This window comes from Pollachius pollachius (assembly GCF_949987615.1).
Source record: "Pollachius pollachius genome assembly, chromosome: 12".
NCBI classification, from domain to species: Eukaryota; Metazoa; Chordata; class Actinopteri; order Gadiformes; family Gadidae; genus Pollachius; species Pollachius pollachius.
In genome coordinates this window covers 12,031,435-12,055,906 of record NC_136945.1, presented here as the reverse complement: position 1 = coordinate 12,055,906, position 24,472 = coordinate 12,031,435, and the positions used below count along the sequence as shown (strand labels likewise).

General features: G+C 44.9%; 1 protein-coding gene across 2 annotated transcripts in view; it reads right to left on the bottom strand.

The window, feature by feature from the left end:
• prickle2b (prickle homolog 2b) overlaps positions 1-23,878 on the bottom strand; it is a 68,961-nt gene extending 45,083 nt beyond the window's left edge. The window contains exon 1 of one of the 2 annotated variants that reach the window (XM_079747842.1): positions 23,823-23,878. The gene's annotated coding sequence lies outside the window, so the exon portion shown is untranslated. The remainder of the gene's footprint in view (positions 1-23,822) is intronic. The other variant, XM_079747840.1, reaches the window with a different exon arrangement.
• Positions 23,879-24,472: the final 594 nt, after the last annotated feature.

Sequence of the window (24,472 nt, the reverse complement as noted above, 5' to 3'; positions counted from 1 at the left end):
AGCGAGCCTTCTGGCAGAGGCCTCTGATATCCATTGCATATGGGTGTATAGTGGGTTTTACAAACACACACACACACACACACACACACACACACACACACACACACACAACTGATATAAGCGAGAGGTACAAGGTTAGAGCAACATTGACAGAAACACATTGACAGGATTCTCTCTGCAAAATGTACAGATTTCATGATTCCTTTTCCAAGCCATTACACTCCAGTTAGCCAAGATCGTAACATATTAGTCCAAATCATTTTAACAGCTGCTTAATAATGTAATCGGAGAGGAGAAGAGGAGAAGAGGAGAGAGGAGAGGAGAGGAGAGGAGAGGAGAGGAGAGAAGAGAGCAGAGCAGACATGAGAGAAGAGAAGAGGCATCAATCCAGATGAGGAGGAGAAGAGTGTGAGGCATGAAGGAAGTGAGGTAAGAGGAAGAAAGTAGAAAAACAGACAGGACGTATACAGGAAGTAAATAAAACCAAATGGACCTCCAGGGGTTATGGATGTCCTAAGTGACTTCCTGGAGGGATTTCCGGATACTTAGAAAGAAGTGTGTGTTGGTTTCTTGCTCAATGCCTTGCTCAAATGACAAACACAAGGCCAATGAAGATGCTGGAAGTATGAATACACAAAAGGAAGCAGAATGCACATAGTTAGACACAAATAACTAACTATGTTAGTTATTTGTGTCTAACTATGTGCCCCCCACACACACACACACACACACACACACACAAATAGACAGAGATTGATCACACCGATTAAGTGTATACTCAATCACTGTGTCTTTATTAAGTGCTGGGCCCACCTCAAGCAGAGTGCACACCATGCACACCAGCCAGTGTTGTGTGCATAGTGGCTGTCAGAACTGTCACTCAAACCTAAGCCTAACAGGAATAGTGAACATAACGTAGTGAACAGCACCTCTTGGTTCTTTAATACAGACTCTGTTATTCCATTTTTGGTTGGTTGGATGTTCTGCTCAGGATTAATGCCAATTAATTAGTAATGGGGGGAAGGGAGGAGAAAGAGTAATATAACTGTTTTCTTTATCAGTGCCTTTGATCAGATCTTTACCATCACCTCAATGTTCAGCCTCGCCTGATTGAAGAAAAAAACTATTTCACCATGAGTCAAGTTTGTTTGCAAACTTGTTAACTTCTAGCCTGACATCGCCACTTCTCAGTTCATTTCGATTTCATAAGGGTATCAAAAGGCGCAGATCAAAATGCCTCTGGCCGCAATTGGATAGACCTACAAGCAATCTGAGCAATGAAAAGTGAGACACATCGGCTGCAGCCATCTTGGGTGTTTATGACATTGACAATACCTCAAGGGCTATCTCAAAGGGAGCTCCTCTGCCCAGTCATCCCATCAAACCTGCCCCGTATTAGATAAATGGTTGTGATTGGAATGACCTGGGCCAGCTCTGCCGGAAATCTGTCTGAACAGGAAGGGGGGTTGGACGCATGGCCAGAGCAGAAAAAACTATACTTCCGCCAAGGAGGTGCTATTATTTCCCTGTCTGTGTGTCTGTTCATGTGTCTATGAGTGCAATTTCTCAAAAAACTGTGAACAGATTTGGAATGATTTGGTGGGTAGGTTGTTATCGGTCAAGTAAGGAGTGATGCCAATCAGCCAAAAGTGGGCGTGGCAGTAGCCATGCCATAATCAAGAAGAGGTGTATTTCCTACAATAGATTTGCATTACACCAAAATAAATTGTTGGGTGATCAGAAAATCTTTAAAGAGGGCCTTATGGGATGTCACCGCGCTCAGCTCAGAGCAGCCAATGGGCTCCCTTCAAGCTGATGCAGTGAAAGAGGTCTGTGCGTTATGTAGCACATTTTCTACTTTTTGCTGTGAACAGACTGTTTCAGATAGTTTCACAATTAGAAAGTGCAGAATGCTGGCGAGACCTCTTGTGTGAACCGAGCGCAGCACCCTGGTAGTTCAAGACACCCAATCCCATGACGAGGAGGGATCAAGCAGAACAGACCCTCCGAGCAGTGTGTTTGTTCTGTCAACGTGGGCCCAGGATGCAGAAAGTACACCCTGGGCTAAAGATACCACCCTCATTCATCTATTTTGGATAGGAAAAGAAAAAAACGTTTCTTATTTTGTTGATAGACCCAAATGTTCTGAATCAGTTTCCCATCAGTGTGCTTGCATCACATGCCATCTGGGTGGAGGATCACACACACACACACACACACACACACACACACACACACACACACACACACACACACACACAAAAAACTGAGTAATCAACGACTGGCTGTGACTGCAGAGTGGCCATCTGCAGCAGTGGCTACTCAGGCTTGGAATGAGAGAGGGTTGGAGAATAGGTTCAAACGTGCTTGCATGTGAAGAATTCCCCCCCCCACACACACACAAACACACACACACACATACACACACACACACACACATGCACCCACACACACACAAAGACAATTATGTGCACAAAGTCCAAACTCTTACTGGCAGCCATGATGAGGCCCTGACCTTTCTGAACTCTTGACAGCGTGTTTGGATTATCAAGGTGTGGGGTCAGCATGTGTGTCTTGGTGTGTGTTTGTGTGTGTGTGTGTGTGTGTGTGTGTGTGTGTGTGCGTGTGTGTGAATGTGTGTGAGTGTGTGTGTACACATAGGTATGCAGAAGGGAGAGAATCAGAACGGTCACCGTCGATAACATCTGATTTATGCTAGGAACTGTATAAAAGCACATTAAACAACTGATGATCTGACCACAAAACTACGAACCAAATCGTCCCAAAATTCCATTGTGTGTGTGTAAGATGCAGTCTTTGTTTATCCTTCCAGCCACTCTGATGAGCAGTGGCTGAATCCGCATATGCTAGGCTGCCTATGCTAACGATGAGTCTATTACCTCTCTAAACCTGCGGCTGCAACACAAAAACAGGAGGCTCCAAGAACACACATCTAACGGTCTAATCTAAACAGCCCCAACGTAAACCCCACCACGCCATGCACCAATACACGCGTCCCCCTCCCTGTAGGCAGCATTAAAAAGCCATTGCCTACCCACTTTTAAGTGTCTCCAAAACACAAGCTAAGCAGACTTTCTGCCATTGTAATTGATTAGCGAAAACACATTCCACATCCACTTCCCACAAGAACCAGAACCAGAACCAGAACCAGAACCGTGGGCATTGCCGTTGGTGGGCGTCGGTTGGGATCCCCATTGTGGATCTCCCAAAAATGGTCATGTGGGACCCTATTCTTATAACAGCTGAGACCCCTGCCTATACACACACACACACACACACACACACACACACACACACACACACACACACACAGAGACACGCAGAGTCCTCTGGGGGTAACCCTGCGTGACTCTGACAATCAATCAGTGGATATTGCTTTTATTGACAGTCCACAGAAGAGTCTCCTTCTGTTTGATGAGGTCTGTCCCTCGCCCATTCTCGCTCTCTCTCCCTCTCTCCCTCTCCCTCTCTCCCTCTCTCTCTCTCCCTTCTCTTCTCACTGTTTGTCTCATCCCTTCTTCCCCTCTCACACATCCTCCTCCTGACTGTATACACATTTCGTTATGGTTTTCCTGTCATGCTCATACGGCAAAAAAATTCTCCAATGCTATGATTTGGGGGAAATATCACACACACAAATACACCCACCCACACACACACCCACACACACACAAACATATCGTTACTGCTAATCAATTCAGACACCACAAAATGATTCCTTCCTGGGGGTAAGGGAGGGGGAAGTGTGGTGGGCTCATGCATAATTCATATCTACTATGATACACTTTCTGCCCCATGCATAATGCAGACGCCCTGTCCACCAGCTAGCGGAGGGGAAGAGAGCGGTATTTAAGAAAGGCAAATGAAACGGAAAATGAGCTAGCACCGTCTAACGGCCCACTAACAGGCCCTGGACAAACGGGCAGAGTAACTGAAAACGCTTTCGGTTAATTGTAGTATGGTCCATTGGAAACGTTATCACGTTAAAATTGAAACAATCTCAGAAGAAACTGTTCTTCCAAAAAATATCAAATGACCTTTAACGTGTAAATCGGTGTGTGCAGATGGAGCAATTTCCAAAAGTATTGAGCAATGTATTTCAATGAGGCAATTTATAAAAGGGGACTAAAAAGAAAACCCACGAATACCACTCCTCCATCAAAAATCCATTATGAAGAAATAAGCTTGATCTTAGTTTAATCACTTCCATTCTACAAACTGTGAGGGTAAAATCATCACAGAAAACCAAGACAGAAAAATCGGATAATGTTGCAAACGCAGCCCTTCCAGTCACAACGTAAATCTTTGCAGGGAACAGTATTAGAGTTGACTTTTACTGCTCACAGTGGTTTCTCTCACATGGAAACAGCACTTCCCAGTATGACCATCACTTTAATGAGGCTCACTTTCTGCCCTTTTTGCTCACTTAAAGACACCGTTCCAATGCTTGTCACTGACCGCCTCTCCCATTTTTCCATCACACTCAAACCATTATTCTCCCCCTCGATATCTCCCCCCTATTTTCTCTTTCTCCACTAATGGCTATGAAAGGCATCCCTCTTTGAACGGTGTAGTGCACATTTGTGAGACATTTTTGTTCCATTCCTCAATCTAAAGCCCTCAGCCATCCATAGTCTCCGTCCCGCTGCCAACAAAGCATGGATGAAATACCAGAGAAGCGTTGTCGTGTGCCACATGGGACAAGAGATAATACAGCTCTCGTCAAACAGATGTCAGATGTCTCTCTCTCTCTTCTTTTCTACCTCTCTCTCTCTCTCTCTGAGGAAGCAGGAGGAAGAAAGAGTCTCCTGGAGAGAAAGAGGAGAGGGATGGAAGAAAGGAGAGGAACAAAGGAGGGATTGGCGTGGCCTTTGAAAGGCAGCACGCGTCCCCCAGACAGAGTTTTCATCTGTCAGCTGAACAGAAGGGCAGCAAGAGCACCCAACACCAGTGTGCATGTAGGAACACACACCTCGCTTTCCTGAAACCCATGAAGAATGAACCATGAAGCAAAAGAAAAGCAATCACTACAGATATAATAAAATTCACCAGGGATGCTACCTGTGTTTTTTATTGTGCTTTCATTTTTTTTTACTTGATAAAACACAGCAACAGTAATGGGTGTCGGGGGAGGCTGTTACGCAGACACGGCCCAGTGTCCATCTGTCAAAACGGAGACAGGGTGAAATGGGTTGGCAGGATAAACGGAGGGCTTGATAGTGGGTGGGGGGGGGGGGGGAATCGAAAGATGGATAACAGAGTGAAGAAATTGCTACATGGATAAATGGGAAGAGCTGGGAAAGCCGGGTAGGCTGGAGATGAGTAAATGGTTCAAAAGTGTGATCCTGCATGTCGTCGGGGATGGGGAACGCCTTGAGGAAACTAGCAGGGAAAGCTTTGATGGATTACAATGCATTGTTCATCTTAAAAGAGAAAAGGACTTGGAAATCGTTTTATACATATCCCATGAATTCTGCAATGTGAAAAAGCATTATTAAGTTCACATTCCAACTAGAAACAATACAAAAAAGAATGATGCCTTTCATTTTTTACTGATATTGGAAAAGCAAGTGCGCAATCAGTATCGTCCACTCTGCCTGTCAATCATCGCATAAACTGCACGCATTAAAGAGTCCATTGACCCCCCGAGGAGAGGTCAATATCTCTAATGAGAATCAGTAAGACGCCGACAGCATTAGCTCGACACACGCGTGACGGCAGAGAAATGAAAAGAAAACAAGGAAACGGCGATGAGGCGAGGAGCAGCACAGGACAGTCGTCTCCGTGGGTATGAGGACCGTGAACGTAACGTGTCGCCTCTCTCCCTCTCCCCCCATCGCTTTCTGTCATCTGTGGCCCCTGCCCCCCCCACCACACCCTAATTGTTTCATTTGTATCATCTCTCCCTCATTGACCCCCCCTCTCTTCTCCTCTCCACACTGTCTGCTCTGTGCCAGGGGTCCTGTCTGCAGCGTGCACCGCTCTGTCACGGTTCATAGACTCCCTATCTCCCTAAAGATGACTCCCTGGCGGTGCGGGGAAGACAAAGAGAGGCCGAGAGAGGGAGAGAGAGACAGAAAGAGAGAAAATCTCATTATGAAAAGGGATCATCTGCCGTTGACTCCGGGCCCATGACCGCACGCGGAGGGGCTGGACGTGGAGGGAAATGACCCGGAGCACACATCAGTGATTTGGAGAGCTGCCCCAACCCGTGGTCTTCAGTCTGCATCCTAATGAAAAATGGAAACTCTCACCTCAGCTGACGCTTTCACTAAAGGGGGCTTTTAGCCTTTAACATGTTGTAAAAAAGGACTTCACATGGCAGTTGATTGTACATAATGTGTTCGCTCATGACCGATTGAGACAGTGTTTGCATTGTAAGGATAAAAGAATGCCTCCAAGATGACTATTGAGGGAAAAGGCTGAGACAAGAAAAACCAAGAGAAAATAAATAATAATTATATTTAAGTATGAATTCAAAACTTGATGAGGCCTTAGGTGAAACTGCACACTACGTTTTTTTTCCTTTCTTTTACCGTCTTTGTCTCCCGCTTTTAGTTCTCCACAATCACCTATTTTCCAAAAGTACTTATATTCCTGTTACTGTATTGGCCTCTTTTAGGTTATTAAGCAGTGCACAAAGCCTTTGATGTCTTCACGTTTCTCCCTTTCGCTTTACTATGGTGCGAGTATGGTAAGTGAAATTAAAGTGCAGCTGGCAAGATGTTCAAGCCCAAATATTCTTAAATATGCACCTCACTGTCCTATTTAAAAAAGAATATATCCCACATATCTTGAATTGCAAATCACTAACCTGACTTCCAAATCCAGAACTCATTAACTTAAATTAAAGCAAGACCTATTTTGTGCTGAAGACGGGAGAAAGATAAAATGAGGAATTCAGAATAGGAGAATAACTGCATGTAAATGATTCTCATTTACATGCGAACTGCAGGTGCAACTTATCCTCCAATGTTTCATGTCCAGAATGCTCTGACATGGAGACTATGTTATACACACAACATACCGGAGCCTGAAATCTTCTGCCCTTCAAACAGCGTAACTGTTGTTCAAACTGAAGGAGGGGGGGGTTGAATGGGCACTTAAGTCTGTGGAGGGACCATCACTGAGGTGATCCTCTCCTTCATCACTTAAACAGTAATGATTGATTTTAAGAACATTAAAGCACAATTGCTAAACACGTTTGTTTTTCTCGAGTACTTCTTGATCTTCAAGTCAACGTTTGTTTGAACCATATTAAGACATGTGCTACCAAAAGCTCTGTGGGCTTTTGGTAGCACATCTAAATTCAGCATCAGACTAGTAACAATACTTGTAAAGTGAATAAAAACCATTCAACCATCAGAAAGGATTATGCTACCCTGTTCATTAAGGACAGCAGGATTCCTTCATTAGCTCTGACTGAGCCACTTCTAACGCTCACTGGTGATTCCCACTCACCAATCAAGGTCCATTTCCTTTGCGGAAAACAAAAAGGGACCCCCCCCTCCCCCCCATCGTGGCTTGTCCTTGGACACACCAACCGGCAATCGTCTGCGGCGCTTTAATCAGAGATGGCGCTGTAATAAACAAACAAACTCTCCATGGGATAGGAACGCATCGTGCCCATGGAGATCCCCAGCTGGCCGACCCAGCCAAGCAACCCAGGCCTGCCCACCCTCCAGCTGCATACATGGGTAGCTTTCACTAAAGGGTGGGCCGGCTGCGGAGTGCTCCAGCCAGGCTGAGGAACTGGCAGATGACTCCCGTGCACCTCGTTAGATCCAATGTAGGGGCTTAGTGCTGAGTGGGGGTGGGCAGCCCGCATGCCCCCACGCCCCCAACCAGCAGTGCTCCTGCGGTGAGGCCTGCTCCCGTACCAGCCTGCGAGAAGAAAGGGACGGCAACCAAACCACGCAGGGAGCATCTCTCTGAGTGTGTGTGTGTGTGTGTGTGTCTGTGTCTGTGTGTGTGTGTGTGTGATGAACAAACGACGCACCATATGGGGAATACATTTTGACTTCAACAAATCATTCGGTGGCCCGGTGTGATGAGGAGCTGCGGCCTTGGATGCTCCTCCAGCTGTGGGGGTTGAACAATGGGAGGGGCCCGGGGAGGGGCCCTGGGAGGGGCCCGGGGAGGGGCCCGGGGAGGGGCCCGGGGAGGGGCCCTGGGAGGGGCCCGGGGAGGGGCCCTGGGAGGGGCCCTTGGAGGGGCCCGGGGAAGAGCACAGGGTAATCAGGTGCAACCAATTCTGGGCTGCAGCAGGACAATTGTGTCCAAGGAAAGGCTCTGGCGTGTCGTGTGTGCGGGTCTCCAGAAGGACGTAATGACGATGACTAGGTTATTATTCTGGGTTTCCGCTTGGCTTATTTTTCCACTGAGACCTGGTAAGGGTCATTTCATTGGCCATCCCTAGCAGGTCCCGCAAAACGCTTTAAAGAAATGCTCATTAGCATCGAGGGCATTGTATGAGAGATCAGGGTTTCTTTTTGGGCAATAATATTGACAAAGACATTTTCATCCCTCAAGGTTTTTAAGGCTTCAGTTGAAAATGATATTTAAACGGTTCTCAATGGCACTGCGATATATTAACACAGGCCATTCCAAAATATTGGAATAAATATTTTCTGCTTTGCCTTTCGTTATAATATTGGCGGGAAGATAAAAGGTGGGGAAATAGTGTGGCCATCAAAAGTAATTATTGCAGAGAGTTATAAGAATCCAACTCTGGACCATAACAACAGGGGAGGACGTCTAAACGTCTCGATGGATCCATTGAGATCTGAGGCACCGGGGACTGATTGGGGCCAACCAAGAAAAGGACTTTAGATGACTGGCCCTGATTGGCCATTGACTGGACTGGGAGACGCTGATTGCTGGGAAAGAGTGGGCTGATCAAGACAAGTGATAGGAGCGTTCCTAACTTAACAATGTAATGCTCGTGCAAAGCTGAACCCTCCGCACACAGCGTGAGTAAGAAGGGCTTCTGGAATTAGGCGCCGCATAGTTAGGAAAATGGCTTAAGAGTCCAGATAATGCTATAAAAAGCCTAAATTTGGGACTTTCGAGCAGTCGCACGCATAGACTGTCGGGAGGCCTCATGCTCCACTTGCGCCCAGCTAAAAACATGACATTTAGGGAACAATAAAGCACCCAAAAATACATTGCCATTAACAAACATGCTCCCACTATAGGCTGAATAGGACACGACTCGACTCCGTTGCGGTTCGTGATTCGACATCAAGGGTTCAATGTGATCAACACTGGACGGGATTACAAATCCACCTACTGAATCTCAACGCCATGGAATGGCTGTGTGCTGATGAACAAGAGTGCAACTCTGTAACAAGATCATGACGGATGCCCAATTAGCAAGTGGCCGTTCCCCCAGACTGTGAGGACGCCCCCTCCCCCCAGCTAACCTCTAGCCTAAAATAAGTCCCACATGTGGACCTTTGGCAGGAGCGTGACCCTATTAAACCAAAGCAAGACCTATGCCGGGCCCAGCTAATGACATCGCACCCTGCAAGTCTGGCCTGAACTGCTAAATGACAGCCACGCTCACACTCACAAACACACAAACTAGTGTGTTGTGCATTAACATAGACAGACCAACATGCACATAGAGCGAGCCACACATGCTCCCAAAAGACAGATACGTGCTGTAGGTGTAGACACCACACACACACACACACACACACACACAAACAGTCTGTTGAAGCCAAAAGTGTCGATAAGAATAGGTCAAACAACAGATGGTTGACTGTGGATTAGCAAAAACTCTGCCACTGCAAGCCACCGTCCACTGCTAGATAAACAGCAGAAGTCTTCTACAGTAATCTGGACAATGGCTAAACTAAAAAGGTCATAATGCCCCTGTGTGTGTGTGTGTGTGTGTGTGTGTGTGTGTGTGTGTGTGTGTGTGTGTGTGTGTGTGTGTGTGTGTGTGTGTGTTCAATTAAACACACAACACATAAATTAAAACAAGCGTAAACCCTTTTGTAAGCGATTGTAGCATGTGTCGTCTGACGTGAGCAAATTGTCTGTTATTAGGAAAACAGACTATAAGGATAATGTAATTTAGCTGATAGATATTGGATGCAAATTCAGTAGTGATAAAGAGGAGAACCAGTGCGAAAAGAGAGAAGAAGGTGAACAGAAGTAACAAGAAAAGCTATTGTACTTTCTAATAAAACACATCACAGCGAAGAAATGTTATCAACATAATAGAGTGTGTGTATGTGTGTGTGCGTGCTTGCCCATGCGTGGCCTGGTCTGGGTGACAGCAATAGGACGGGTCTATTGTGTTTGGCCAGCAGACCTGTCCACTTTCTTTTCTTATTAGACTGAATCATTAATCAGGGCTGACGCCCCACGGCTCCCTGGGTAATGTATGCACCGCTCTCTCGGGCTCGCAGGCTCTCTCAGAGAGACAATAGCAACAGTGCAGGATGGAATGGCGTAACCAAAGACACTAGTAGATGGAGAACACCCTCAAACATTAACATACAAATAAAATCAGCACGTACAGCTACCTGCCAGCAAATATACCCGGAGTACTATTCAAATGTTTTCAAAGTAGCAAAACTTAGGCTTTGATCAAATCTTTTCCTAAACCACTTCCGATCTTCTGAATAAATTCACTGTCACGCATTCGGAGAGGAGAGAGAAAACGTCAGCAGAGCCCGCCCACTCTCCTGTTCTCCACTGACAGCGGCATATGATGGCTACTAATCACACACACATCAGCCATTCCGCCCGCGCTCCAGATTCATTATTTAGGCCCAAGGTGCACAGCTTGCCTGAGTTAGCGTATTTACAATTCAAACAGGCCAGAGGTGCTGCAGCACCTTCTCCATCACCCCTAAACGTGCCTGGCTTACAGAGAGAGAGAGCGAGAGCGAGAGCGAGAGCGAGAACTATAAAGGAAGAGACAGAGAGAGAGAACTATAAAGGAAGAGACTGATGCAACAAAAGCAGCTGCATGTAGACGGATATGCACATGTGAGAGTGCATAGTGCATGTGTACTGTAAAAGTGTTTACAGTACATACCTTTCTAATAAATGACCCCCCATGTCAAATTAGTGCACATACTGAAACATTAACCAAGCGCCCATCATCTCCCACACACATACATACCTGGAATTTTGTGGTCCTTGACGAACAAGTGACAGATATCTTCAGGTCGTAATAATCCAATATTATAATTCATAGACAGAGAGAGACGTGTGGTCAGATTCCCGGACACCAAATTACCAAGAGAAAAACAAACTTTTCTGCCATAAAACACACATATAATCACCAGTGCTATCCATCACAGCACACACGGAGCCAACAGTGAAACACGATAGGGAACAACTTGAACCACAGAGACCAACAAAGGAAGTGAGCATTTTTGGCTCCGGTGTCAAGCTTTTAAATATTACAGGTTTGGAGCTAGTCAACGCCGTTCTTCATATGGCAGGCGAGGCACACGCCAGGCACGTGCGCACAGTACCATTCATACACACACACACACACACACACAGAGCAGACGGCTGGGCTCGTTTATGATCTTCAGCTTGTCTGTGGCTTTCTTTTGACCAATAATGAGTGTAAGTGTGTGGGTGTGTGTGAGTGGGAGTGTGTGTGTGACGCACGTCACACCTGCTGTGCTGTGTTCCCACAACACCACCCTCAAGTACAGACCCATCTGGGTCCGGAACAAAGCACAGAGGTAAAATATCCATCTCAGATGCCGGAGGCAGGAGGTGGGCGAGAAGCAACACTCGAGTACACGACCCGAATCTCAACGAGCACTCGGCTACTCCTTCAGGCGCCACAAACTTTGTTTTACTACTTGTCTTCATCATCGTGACGACAGTAAAACTCACAATCACAAGATCCAAGAAAGACTGGTGTGGAAACCAGGGGGATCGAGGCACATGGAAGACATTCACATGTGTGAGCAGCGCCGGCTGACAGATGTGGGCGGGATCAAAGTGGGATTTGAAAAAGAAGAAGAAGAGGTGGAAGAAGAAGAAGCAAAAAAAAAAAAAGACGAAGGGAGAAAAAAAAGGCAGAAGAGCGCATGGGCCTTGTTATTAAAACCCATTAGAGAGTAAACAAACACAAAGAGCTTTATGGTCACAGCAGATGGGAGGAGATATGCGGTGCAGGACCCCTGCGGCCTGGCAGAGGGGGGGTGTCGGTTGGGCCGGGGCACCCAGCGGGAGACACTGGGGATGGGGTGTACAGTCAGCTCACCACGACCCTCGTTAGAGGGGCACTCCGCCTCTGGTCAGTGAGGACTGGTTTCATCAGAGCCAGAGCGAGGGTCTTGTAATTAAAACACACATCGACTACTCCTATAAATAATGGCTCAATAAAACACAAGCAGACGTGAAACACATGGCAGAATCTGAAAAACAAAACAAAGTTAAATAAAATGACAGGCCAAAGCCGCTAATAAGCCAGAGTACCTTTGATCTCTGAGCTGTTCGGGGGGAGGGGAAGGGAGTGTGGGGTTGGGGGGGGTGGCTGGTTGGGGTGTACCATTCTACCCCGGAGCACGGGGGTGAATCGGGGCGATGCTGAACTCACCGCTGAAGAATGCAGGGATATTCGCTGACTAAGCAAACCTCCCTGAGCTCCAGCTGCCCAGGACGACAGACCGCTGAGCCATCTAATAGCGCAGGTGCAGGCCCCCCCCCCGCCCGCTCCATAACATGCAGTAAATCCCTGCGTTAAAGGGGGCATCGCGTGTCCGCTACAAACCGCAGACTCGCAGCCGGATGGACTTTGCCGATGAGGTTGACGGTCAACGATATGTGAACAATAAACATGAAACCAACCACTGTCCTACCTGCGGAGGGGAACCAGGAAAAAAAACACATGGGCAAGGTGGGAGATGGTGCGCATGTGCACTCCAGAGCAGGAGATGCCATCTCTATGGCTATGCAGGGTCCCGGGTGGCCTGAGATGGACACTGATCATGAGACGGACACTGATGTAGGAAAGGCAGAGGGATTACTAGAGAAGAAAAGGGGAAGGATTTGCTCTGTGAAACCCTCCCCACTGCTATGTTTACAACAGTCTTTTGATTTGTCCAAACAACCTTGCCTCGTTTCAACTGGCCAACCCCCCCCGGAGGGCATTGAGGTCATTTGCTGTCATGTAGATTTAACTGAATATTTAGCAGAGTCTGAATTGGATAACACGGTACGGGGTGAGCTGTTCAGCTTGGGTTTTTATGTTGTGAAAGTGCAAGGCCAAAAAGCTTTATCAGCCTGGGAGTTCGCAGGAAAGTTTCCTAACATCCGAGCCCAAAACTAAATGACGTTGATGTGAACTTCACGTTGGTGATCCACCTGGTCCTTTGCCCTTAAAGTCAAACATGTCATTTCCCCCATGTGATATTCTGAAAACGTTATTTCAATACCATCCTTTGCACCCGTGCATTCATGGTCTTACAAGTTAAAAAGTAAAATACAAAAAAGACACTACAACAAAAGTAAACTAAAGTCTGACATTGTCCTAAAAGAGGAGGAGCATGTTGGCTGAGAAAGAGAGGTACAAAAGGCAGCAGGTTGAGAGAAGGTTAACTGGGGAAGCGTCCATTTCCAATAAGAGACCTTTGTTACATTGCTATGAATGAGTCTCAAAGCGCTCCAGTCGGGGACACACCTCCGTTGTTCTTAGGGATATTCTCCTCAAGGAGAATGAATCCGGGATACTTCTTTTCTTCAATATCTTTATAAAAACATCTCTTGTCTCCGTGCCTGGTTCTATTCATGTAAGGGTGGGCCAGTTGTGTGTTTCAGAGGAAAAAGAGCAAGGAAAGGATTATGTTCAATAGCAAAGTTTAAATGAAAGCCATTTTAAAACCGTACAAAGCGATAAATGCTTCAATGTGAGCTCTGCCAAAATATGTGAAAAAAAAACAAGCTTTTGCTCATAGTTTTTTGTTATCGATGACTGTGTTTTCTCGATATTAATGAGTCATCGTCAGAAGGACTCGGATTTAAACCAGCTGGTAAAATACCATCTTTCTTAACTGATTTTGGCCTCTGCCTCCATCCGAAATCTCTTGCTACACTCTGTCGTCTCGTCCATCCTCGTATTTGTTTTATGACCTATTGTCACACTGCTGCTGATACTGTGCTGGACTGGCCCTGTTGTCAAGGCAGCAGCCGACTTCAAGCATGCTCATCGCCTTGGCAACAAGTCAAACAGCACAAATAAACTTGGTCAGATGAGGCACAGAAAGAGGGGCGGGGTGCAGACAGACAGAATGAGTGGAGCAGTCAACTATGCAGAGTCTCTAAGTCGTTAAGCTGCAGCACAGGGGCTGCTATCTTGTGCTCTGAGTCTCCTGATGGTTCAGCGGATTAGAGTTGTACAGGCTGTTGATGGTTTGAGTCTGATACTGGGAGGCACTCTGGAAAGTCTACCTGACTCGTGCCTGCAAACCTTACCCTCTTCATACTCTGTCCATTTTAATCCCCCCACAATGTTTATCTTCTCTCTGTTTATTATTTATCTATATTGCATGCACACACAGCTTCCTTGTGTAAGGACTTTCCTAATTAATTAGCAAAAACTGCAAATGTTAGGATAACAACTTTTTATTCAAGACACAGGAAGTTCCATAAAGACAGCACAGCACATATGTATAAATATATATATATATTTAAACAATACAAAACATTTAAGAAGGATGCAAATGAGGCATCAACAATTATAATACAAACACATTTACATGCTTCGGGTCCAATGTTTCCAGAAGCAAGATGAGTATCTTGGATACACAGTGAAACCTATGCTACCAGGGTGTGTGTGTGTGTGTGTGTGTGTGTGTGTGTGTGTGTGTGTGTGTGTGTGTGTGTGTGTGTGTGTGTGTGTGTTTGTGTGTGTGTGTGTGTACAGGAAGCTAGAAGAACCTTTTATTAGTGTTTACCTTCCCTCAGCCACCCCGTTACCATATCGTCCATGAAACACAGAGCCAAGATAAAAAAAGCGGAAAACACACACAAACATATGGCGTGGATGAGCAATAAATAATAAGCTATTGTTTCCTGACAATGCAAATAGTTTCCATGAACCTCATGAAACCGTTTATAGCACGACCGGAAGAGCATTGCATATAAAAAGTGGATAGCGCATCAGATTCAGCTTTGACTCATTGAGAGCCTTGGCTGTGAATAGTGTGGATCGCACCCTCAAATGATGGGGAAAACCTCAAGAGAATGAGCAAGAGAGAGAGAATGAGCAAGAGAGAGAGAGAGAGAGAGAGAGAGAGAGAGAGAGAGAGAGAGAGAGAGAGAGAGAGAGAGAGAGAGAGACAGAGAGAGACAGAGAGAAAATCAGAAGGTGAGAAACATTTATATGATCAGAGAGAAAAATAAGCAAACTGGCCATTAAATGAAGCATTACAAAAGCCTACATTTAGAAAGATTCACGCTCACACACACTTGCAGATACACACATTGGCTGTGTTTGTTTAGACATGTTGAGCTGCTTTTAAACAATCTCCAGGAGGTTTCAAAGTGTATAATCAATACAGCATATTAAGCCTAGTTGAAGACGTTTCAGCCGAGGCATTTCTCGCAAACGTTTGGAAATAATCTGTTAATTATCTGGGTTCTGTTGGCTGTTGAGGACAGCCAATAACGGGGGATCTCCAGGCATCAATAAATCGCAGAAGCACTGCAGAGTCATCAGGCCTGAACACATTTGGCTGTGGCTCTGCCCAGAGTTGGGTTGCTCAAGTACCAGGTTTGTGATTGAGAACCATTAAAGGATAAACGTGCTGTTTAGGTTTCACAGGTCTGGTGTGAAAGTGTTTAGAAGTTAAACAAGAGTATGATTTATATTCGGAAACCACTCAAAATCTTGGTCAAATAACAACAGAAAAACCTTCTAAATAGGATATAAATATAGCTGCGCAAAATCCCACCTTGGTAGATTGTGCAACAATACTGACCTCTACTGGCTGCCATTGATTGTCATTATATTCGAAAGTTGTCCAAATACACTTCACAATTGAAAACTAGAGCGGTTTTATAAGCTAGTTTATTTGTGGACAATTCTCCGATCAAGGTTCATTTCCCTTTATGTTCGTTCTCCCAGGAAGAGACCAGGTGGCTGGACAGAGAATGTGTGTGTGTGTGTGTGTGTGTGTGTGTGTGTGTGTGTGTGTGTGTGTGTGTGTGTGTGTGTGTGTGTGTGTGTGTGTGTTATGGGGGGGGGGGGGGGGAAGCAAGAGCAGGGACTGAATCAAAGAGCCTTTGAAGCAGTATAGAGCTTAAAACCCAGCGCTCTGGGCCATTGCACTGCGTGTCTGGGTGGAAGACGTGATGCATGGTCGGACACAGGGAGACAGTGGAGGTCGCAGGGCCCGGAATCAAGGTTGGATTAGCCGTACAATGCTGAGGCTACAGTGAGACATCGAGGAGCATTGGCGGGTACAAATGTGTTCCGACAGACATGCCATGAATGTGGACTCTGGGCTGCTTTTCATAGAGACCGCATCCGTCAACCCGAAACAGAATGGATGAGAACAACAGGGAGGGAGGGAGATTGCAACATCAGTAGAATGATATAACCTAGTTTAGACAAAAGAACAACAGGAGAGGGTTGAGAAATGAACTGACTTTAGCCACCATTCTATCTACATGAGCAAAGCTTTTCAAGCCTCCATCGGTATAAGAACGGCTATATCTGGACTAGGACATCAACGCTCCAATCGAGTCTTAATATCAGCCAACATAATGTAAACTTTTACATTTCAGCAGCCAATATGCATTATAGTTAGATGAAAAAGGAGGGGGGGGGGGGCTGGAGGCAGCTGAAATTACATGAATTACCAGTCGCAGGGTAGGGCCTGGGTGGGAGGAAAACTCAGGCCCTGCGGCGTCTCTATATGAGGATACCTTATTTTATTCCAAGAGACAGTTCAAAGGCAGAGTAGCTTGCTAAGCCTACATTAGGGCATGGATCAGAAGCTAGGGCTAAAAGTATCAGGGGGGAATAACCAGCATTGCTAACACACGATTCAGGAGGAATTAGCAATGCTTTCTAGTGCATGAAAGTAAAGCTAAATGTGTTCTAATCTTCAGTTGAATCAAAAGGAGATCAATTTATGTGGGACAACAATATGAGATTAAATCGATGGTGTATGATAAACCAAAAAAACATTTTAAGCCTTACATATATGATCAAATATTGTATATTTACTCTAACATGCCTTGAGAGCTTTCCTATACCATGTTGCTGTTATGTAGCACAATAAGGGTACAATATATCTATTTTTTTTTATGCAGTTATAAGCATTATTATATAGGATAAGTGTTAGCTAAATAATGTATAAATTAATACTTAATTAACATGAACACCATTTGTAAACATGAACACCATTAGTAAATTATTACTACATCGTTAGCTAACTGTTAATGTGTATTACTGCATTAACTACTGTTTTTAAAGTGATAATGTTCCCTTCTTGTAAAGTGTGACCAGTTAATAAAACAGCCGATGATCTTCGATAACCCATCTTGGAACCTCTGAAATCTCCCACGCCAAAACACACTTATACTTTCCACACCATGGGGCTCATTAACACTGTACATGCATACGTCTCTATGACGTGGCCTCTTCAAACATTTCAATCCTGCCTGGCCTGTGGTCCTCAGAGATAATCGGTCCTTCCCACTCACTACTTTGGGAAAGTATCCCCTTCCCGTGAGACGAAAGAGGAATATGAATCAAGCACCATGACAGTTCAAACATTTATGAGCAATTTATCTTCAGATGTTGACCTTGCCAAGAGAAAGAGAAAGGAAAAGGACGGTCAGACTGCAGACACACACACACACACACACACACACACACACACACACACACACACACACACACACACACACACACACACACACACACACACACACACACACAGCTCCAGACTGTCAGAGGACTATTCTGAAGTCTATCTTGTTGAGGAGCCAGGGAGATCAGGCACCTGTTAGAGATGACCTTGATAAGACAAGTTGGGATAATGGAGCGGAATGACTAGTGATGCAGTGAGCTTTAGTCCTATGTGTGTGTTCTAGAAACATTCTCAGTACAGCGCTGTGTGGTTATGTCTGATGAGGACTATGGGTTGCTCATTAGTTTATCGTTCATGTCACTTCATGTTTTTTTTCATTAATTGCACTTCTGCTTGGTTGTATCTGTATGGCCCCCTAGTATCCACCAAGGTGATTATTTGAAATAAGTAAAAAACAGCTTTTAAATTGAGCGCTCAAAACAAAATGCTTATCTGTTGAACGTCTGCTTAGGGACAAAATATTAATAGGCTAATATTATTTTCTGTGAAGGATTAAACATTTTGGTTTGCCGTTTTGTGGGAAATCTCCTGTTGGGTCCTCAGGTTGGACATGCTCGCCCCCTGCTGGCCGGTGGAGCCCATCTCACATCCGGCGCACATTACTGTCAAACGCCTCCACAGTTGGTCTTAAAGTTCAAAGAGCTCCTTGTGAAATCGAAATAATCCCAATAAATATACTGGCCATAGTGTGGATAGTAAAAGGTCAGAGGTAGGGGGTATGAGGCTGTGATCAGTGACATGAGAACCCCACCCCCACCAGTGACCTTTTACCCAGCACAGCTTGTAAAATGAAAAAAAAGGCTGTCCCTACATTTCCCGAAAGCAGTGCACCAAGGGGTTGGCCCCCCATGTCTGGAGCCGGGGGGACGCAGACAGTGGGCATTAGGGAAGCTTACTGCTCTCTCTCTCTCTCTCTCTCTCTCTCTCTCTCTCTCTCTCTCTCTCTCTCTCTCTCTCTCTCTCTCTCTCTCTCTCTCTCTCTCTCTCTCTCTCTCTCTCTTGCTTCAGCAGATGACGTGAAAAGGGTTAACTAATGTTATTCTGCTATTCGTCGAAGCGTAATTGCACATCTGCTCTTTGAGGCACGGCGCTATCGTCGGGTTTCATGGTACGTATGTATGTAAGCCCTCACTTCTTGGTGGAATGTCCCCATCGACAGGGTGATATTATCTGAAACCTATACTGGGGGCGAGTTTTGTGGAGGTTGGAGAGAGATTACAACCAGCTACAGTAAGGGGAACCCTACATCTGCACACTCTCTCCGTTTATACGTAGGAAAAACCAGCTGGTGCACTGGGGCGTCCCAAACGCATGCGAGATACGCACACAATCACTCACACAGATACGCAGACACATAGACGCACACACACCTGCTCCAGAGGTTCAGCAATAAATCGGCATGGTTGCAAGATGGATTTGGTATGAGGTATTATTTCATAATTTCATGGTAGGAAGCACACACACACACACACACACACACACACACACACACACACACACACACACACACACACACACAAACATGTGAAGCAACACTGAACGACTTCTAGAAACCGTAATGATGTGCCACAATGGCATTATTTAGAAACAGCATCTGTTCAAGAACAACAACAATACCTTGTAACCACTCCAACTGCCATGGCCTGTACTGTTACAAGGGAATGAAGCAAATGAGGAATGCTACCAGAATTCAGTGTGTGTTTGTGTGTGTGTGTGTGTGTGTGTGTGTGTGTGTGTGTGTGTGTGTGTGTGTGTGTGGGTGTGTGTGTGTGTGTGTGTGTGTGTGTGTGTAATGGACGCCTGCCCGTTGACTCCTAATGCCAGGTCTCTCATTGGGATTCTTCAGCAGCACAAAGAGCTACCATGGAAGCTCGGAGCTCCTATCGCATGTGTGTGTCCGACCTCGCCGTCTCCGTGACCACCGTGCCTAATCCTCACGAGAAAGCCCAGGTCATTACAGCCAATCAAAGGCTCTCCTTTAGCCCTCGTGTAAACACTGAACAGCACAGACACAGGAAAGTTGATCCAGGAGAGAGCAGAGTGGAAGGCCGGGAATCCTAAGGGAGAGAGGAAGAAACAGGTAGAGTGCAAAAGGAGAGGGGAATGAGGAGGACACATCAGAGCAAGAGAAAACCTTAGGAGGAGGAGGAAAGAAGGAGAAGAACGAAGAACGATTGCCAGGTCAAATGTGGATTACCACCAGGTGCTCCACAGCTCCTTTTTATTCACCCGCCACAAAGGACGTGTCAGAACACCGCTCTTTTCCAAATGTATCCCCTTTACCCTAGAACAGACTCAACATGTGAAAAATGCAGTAAATAAAAAAAAGCACCTTCCAGCACCACATTTCCCCACCTCACCCTATGCGGGTTCTGCGAGTGGGCACAGATGACGTCACCTTCCACTTCAAAGTATCGCTAAGGCCCTCAGGAGGGAACAGGGCGGTGGAGAATAAATAGCACTTTGGTCCACTTACTGATACAGCCTCTCCAGCAGACTCCATTCCTCTGGAGCTTTTCCAGCTCCTTGCCAACAGACAGACTTGGTGATAAATGGTCTAAAAAAGGTCATTTTGTAGCGCACTGGTCCACCAGTGTTTTCTTCTCTCCCCTCCAAACTCCCGTCCCTCACTCTAGCTGAAACCGTTAAGCCTACCCCCCCCCTAGCCCGCCCTTGCAAAACACACTTTTATACTTTTTATGAGGGCCATTCTTCTTTCCGGGCACACTGACAGATTTATTTGCCGACCATCTTGTTAACACTGTGAATAGCAGGATGGGCTGTGTTATGTAGATCAGTCTGGGTTACCCAGGGGACAGACGTCAGCGGGGCCATTCAGAGCCCAGTTAAAACTCAACCCCAAGGCCTCCTGTTCAGCACCGAGCCCTCTCCCTGCTTGCAGCCCATCTTCCTCTTAACCAGCCTCCCCCCTTTAACAATGGACCACCCCCTCCCCAGTCAACAACCAACCCTATCCTGCGGCTGGTGCGCTGTGTTGTAAGCTGAAGCCCTGGTAAATACCACAACAAGGTTTAATTGACCTAAACTGGCGACTGGTCAGTGGTATTATTGTGGTATTAAGTTTAAATACAGAATTGCAATTGAAGGCTTTCAGGCACAAGTGATCTTCCAGAGACGGACAAATTTGCCAACAGGTCAAGTGTAACCTTCAAGCTAACCAACAGGTCATGTGTAGCCTTCAAGCTAACCAACAGGTCAAGTGTAACCTTCACGCTAAGATTAGCATTAGATGGCGGTAGCACTTAGCCGCTGTGATCTAGAAGTGGGTCATGTGATACGGCAGATCAGATGGCCAACCCACTACATTAGGCTGATGTTAATAAGGGTAGTAATGAGTCTCATTAGCACATGGTAAATCCATCAGCTCAATGGCAAACATTTATAATTCAGAAGGTGTGTATTGTGCTGGCTATAAGACCTGCCTGTTAAGAGGTGCCTTCTCATCTTACAGAGTTACACGGACACACACTAGCCTCCAAGAGAAGCTAGCTGTAGTTTCAGCTTCCAACATTTGGACACATTTTCTCAGAGGAACTTTCTCACATTCTTTGGTGGAAAAGAGAGGTTGCAGATATGTAGTGCCAGATGCTGCGAAACTGTTTAACCTAAAAAGTCTGAGGGAGGATTTTTTGTGGTTTTCTAAATGGTTTGTAACGAGAAGCTAGGGGATTCTATCATACACTTAAGTCAAATAACATTTCAGATTTATGCTGGTGGATGATTTGCTTAGAGCTGAGTGAATTTTAAATATGGTGACACTTGACTGGATTCTCTGTTTTCCCTGAATGGGAAACAGTGCAGGCAACCAGCACTATAAAAAGAAGTCACAGTGCACATCAGGATGCAAGCTTGGCTAAGATAGAAAACCTCTTTATATAGAGGCTGCACTGAAGAGGAACGGAAGGCAGCGGGGAAGTGTGGGAAGGTGGGGGTATCTGCTTTCCTTTTGTGCACTGTATTCCGAACTCTTTGATATTGTGGAAAAACATGAATATTTTAGTGAATCTAGAGAAAGACACGTGTAAAAGTATGACAAATGCTAGGGGTCAAATAGGGGCTACATAGCATAACCCAGTTTAAATAATTATCAATTGAAGTTATTTTGTGCTGTGTCTCATTCAGTTGATTGTTGTATTCAGAACGGAGGTCATGGGTGAAACGTGCTTCCAGAGCAAATAAAAAATGGGCTATGAAATAAGCATGAAGATCCGTCTGGAAATCTATAGAAGCTGTTTTTTAGGCTATTGCTTGACATAGACACAATCAATTCCTACAAGTTCCTCTGGATCTCCCCATCTCTAACTCCAAAGTGATGAAAACCCAGCATCACAAATTTATCTGTGTCAACCAGCATGAACATCGGTTATTTGTGTTATTGTGAAACGCATTAAAGATGCAAGATACTCTGGGGTTCCTCCTCACAAACAAAGATTTGCTGTCGTCATAAAGCCGGCTTTGACAAGCACAAAGCAGGTATTCCTTAGACTTAGCCCATTGAAATGTCTTCCCTCTTTATATAGGGACTGCAAATACAGAGTCGGCTTGGTTGTCTATTGCCCTTGTAATAGTTACGAGGCGCAGATGTCCCATGTCCCAATATTGTGGATGTTACCTTGATGAGATCTTCAACATCATCTTTATATTTTAAGGCTACTTGTTGTTGTATTACTTACGTGGGGCGGTATAAACCAAGGACATAAAATTAAAACCTCTACCTGAACGCTTAAATGAATGATAAAACATGTTCAGTGCTGGCTGAAGTAATTCGCCCAAACGGTTTTAACATTGACATCGACCCTTGACTGCTGAGACCCTGAGGTACTATAGTGCGATTGAACATTGGACGATGATAGCTGCCGAGTCTGTTCCCCTTCCTATCCACTTTACATTGTGTTTAGTGTGGTGACTTTTAATCTGAGAAGTGGAATTGTAGCCATGTGAGATCACTTGTGTCTTGATGTTGTTATATATTCAGATCTGATTCGTCAGAATTAGCAGTAAGCTAATAAAGTTTTGGGGGATTTGTGAGTGTGAATAAGTAGTGGACTGTAGCATAAATCCCCTTCTCCTACACTGACTCTAATAGCACTTAACGCTTTGCTATTTTCAGCCAGGCCTAATCCACAAGGCCTTCATTTGTTTCACTTACTCTTGTAAAAGAAAAAAATAGTCCCTAACACACTAACTCAATATTCATGCTGACGGTGTTTTTACCCTCTGGGAACAAGAGTACCTTACACATGTGGATCTTTTTCCTCATTAGAGCCCAGGAAGAGAACGCACTGCTTCATCAGGTTCCGTTTTTGCAACGGCTGCATGGTTATTTACCCTTCCATAATAAAAAGTGTTGTTTTGGGACATGTTTTTCAAAGAACTTCGGCAAAGGGAACGGTGATAGTAGTGTGGACAAGAAAAGGCCAGCAGGTAAAACAGGACGCGAGAAGTCAGTAGACCTCTAACAGTTTGCCTTATCTGACCTTCAAGTCGATTATTATTGATTTTTACGCTCAGTGAATTGCTTTTTTTAACCACACACTGCCAAAAGCCAACACTCTGGCTGACAGCCATCATTAGAGTGATGATTGACAGTTAATCGTTATCCTCGGTGGACCCGAGCAGGGTAGAGCCGGGTGAAACAAACACAGCAAAATAACATGGGGAAATAGCACAAAAAACACAGAATTCTGCCAAATATATGTGATGCAAAGAAAACTGGACATTGTCGTGTTTCTCCGATGGCTAAATAGGAGCTTTTAGAAGCAGTACATGCATATCATTCTGAGTATGTTGAATTGGGTGAATTGTTTTTCCCTTTACTCTCATGTGATTTAGGATGTCAGAATCAAGGGAACACAAGCGGTGTTTCATCTATTATAAATCGAGAAGGAGAAGGACAAATAGGTGGCCTACCTCCAGGTGTGGAGGCTGAAGCCAGGACACTGATCCCCACAGATGTTGCACGGCTGGCCTCTCTGTGACTCGTATGCAGGCTTCCCCTACAGCAACAAATGGATTTCATGTTCAAGTACAAGAACAATTCTAAGCTACTTGTTGGTCTACTTTACTTTTGACTAATTTTTTTTTTTTTTTTAACTAATTCTACATTAAGATAATTGATTCAACTAAATATCAACAAAAAATATGTCCCTTCAATCCAATTAGGTATTATATCATTATAATACCTAATATAATATAATACCTATCATATATATCATTGGATTTAGTGTAATTTTGAATCTGTTGGCCTCATTTATAGGTCGAATTATGATTGGAATTGTGGACAATGAGAGGATATTTTAATGTATGGACCCCCATCAAGTCATGTTGATAAATTAATACATTTATCTAGGTAATCAGGTCATTCAGGGTTATTCAACACTTATATGTTGGCAACATGAATATTCATCTCCTTCTTCTCTTGATCTCAAAATTGACAACCAACAGTTCAATATATGTTACACAGGAGAAAATAATGTAATTTTTCGACATATAATGTAAGTCAATTGATTTAATAAACTTTGTCGTCACTTGAAAGATTTTTTTAGATATGAATAAAAAAA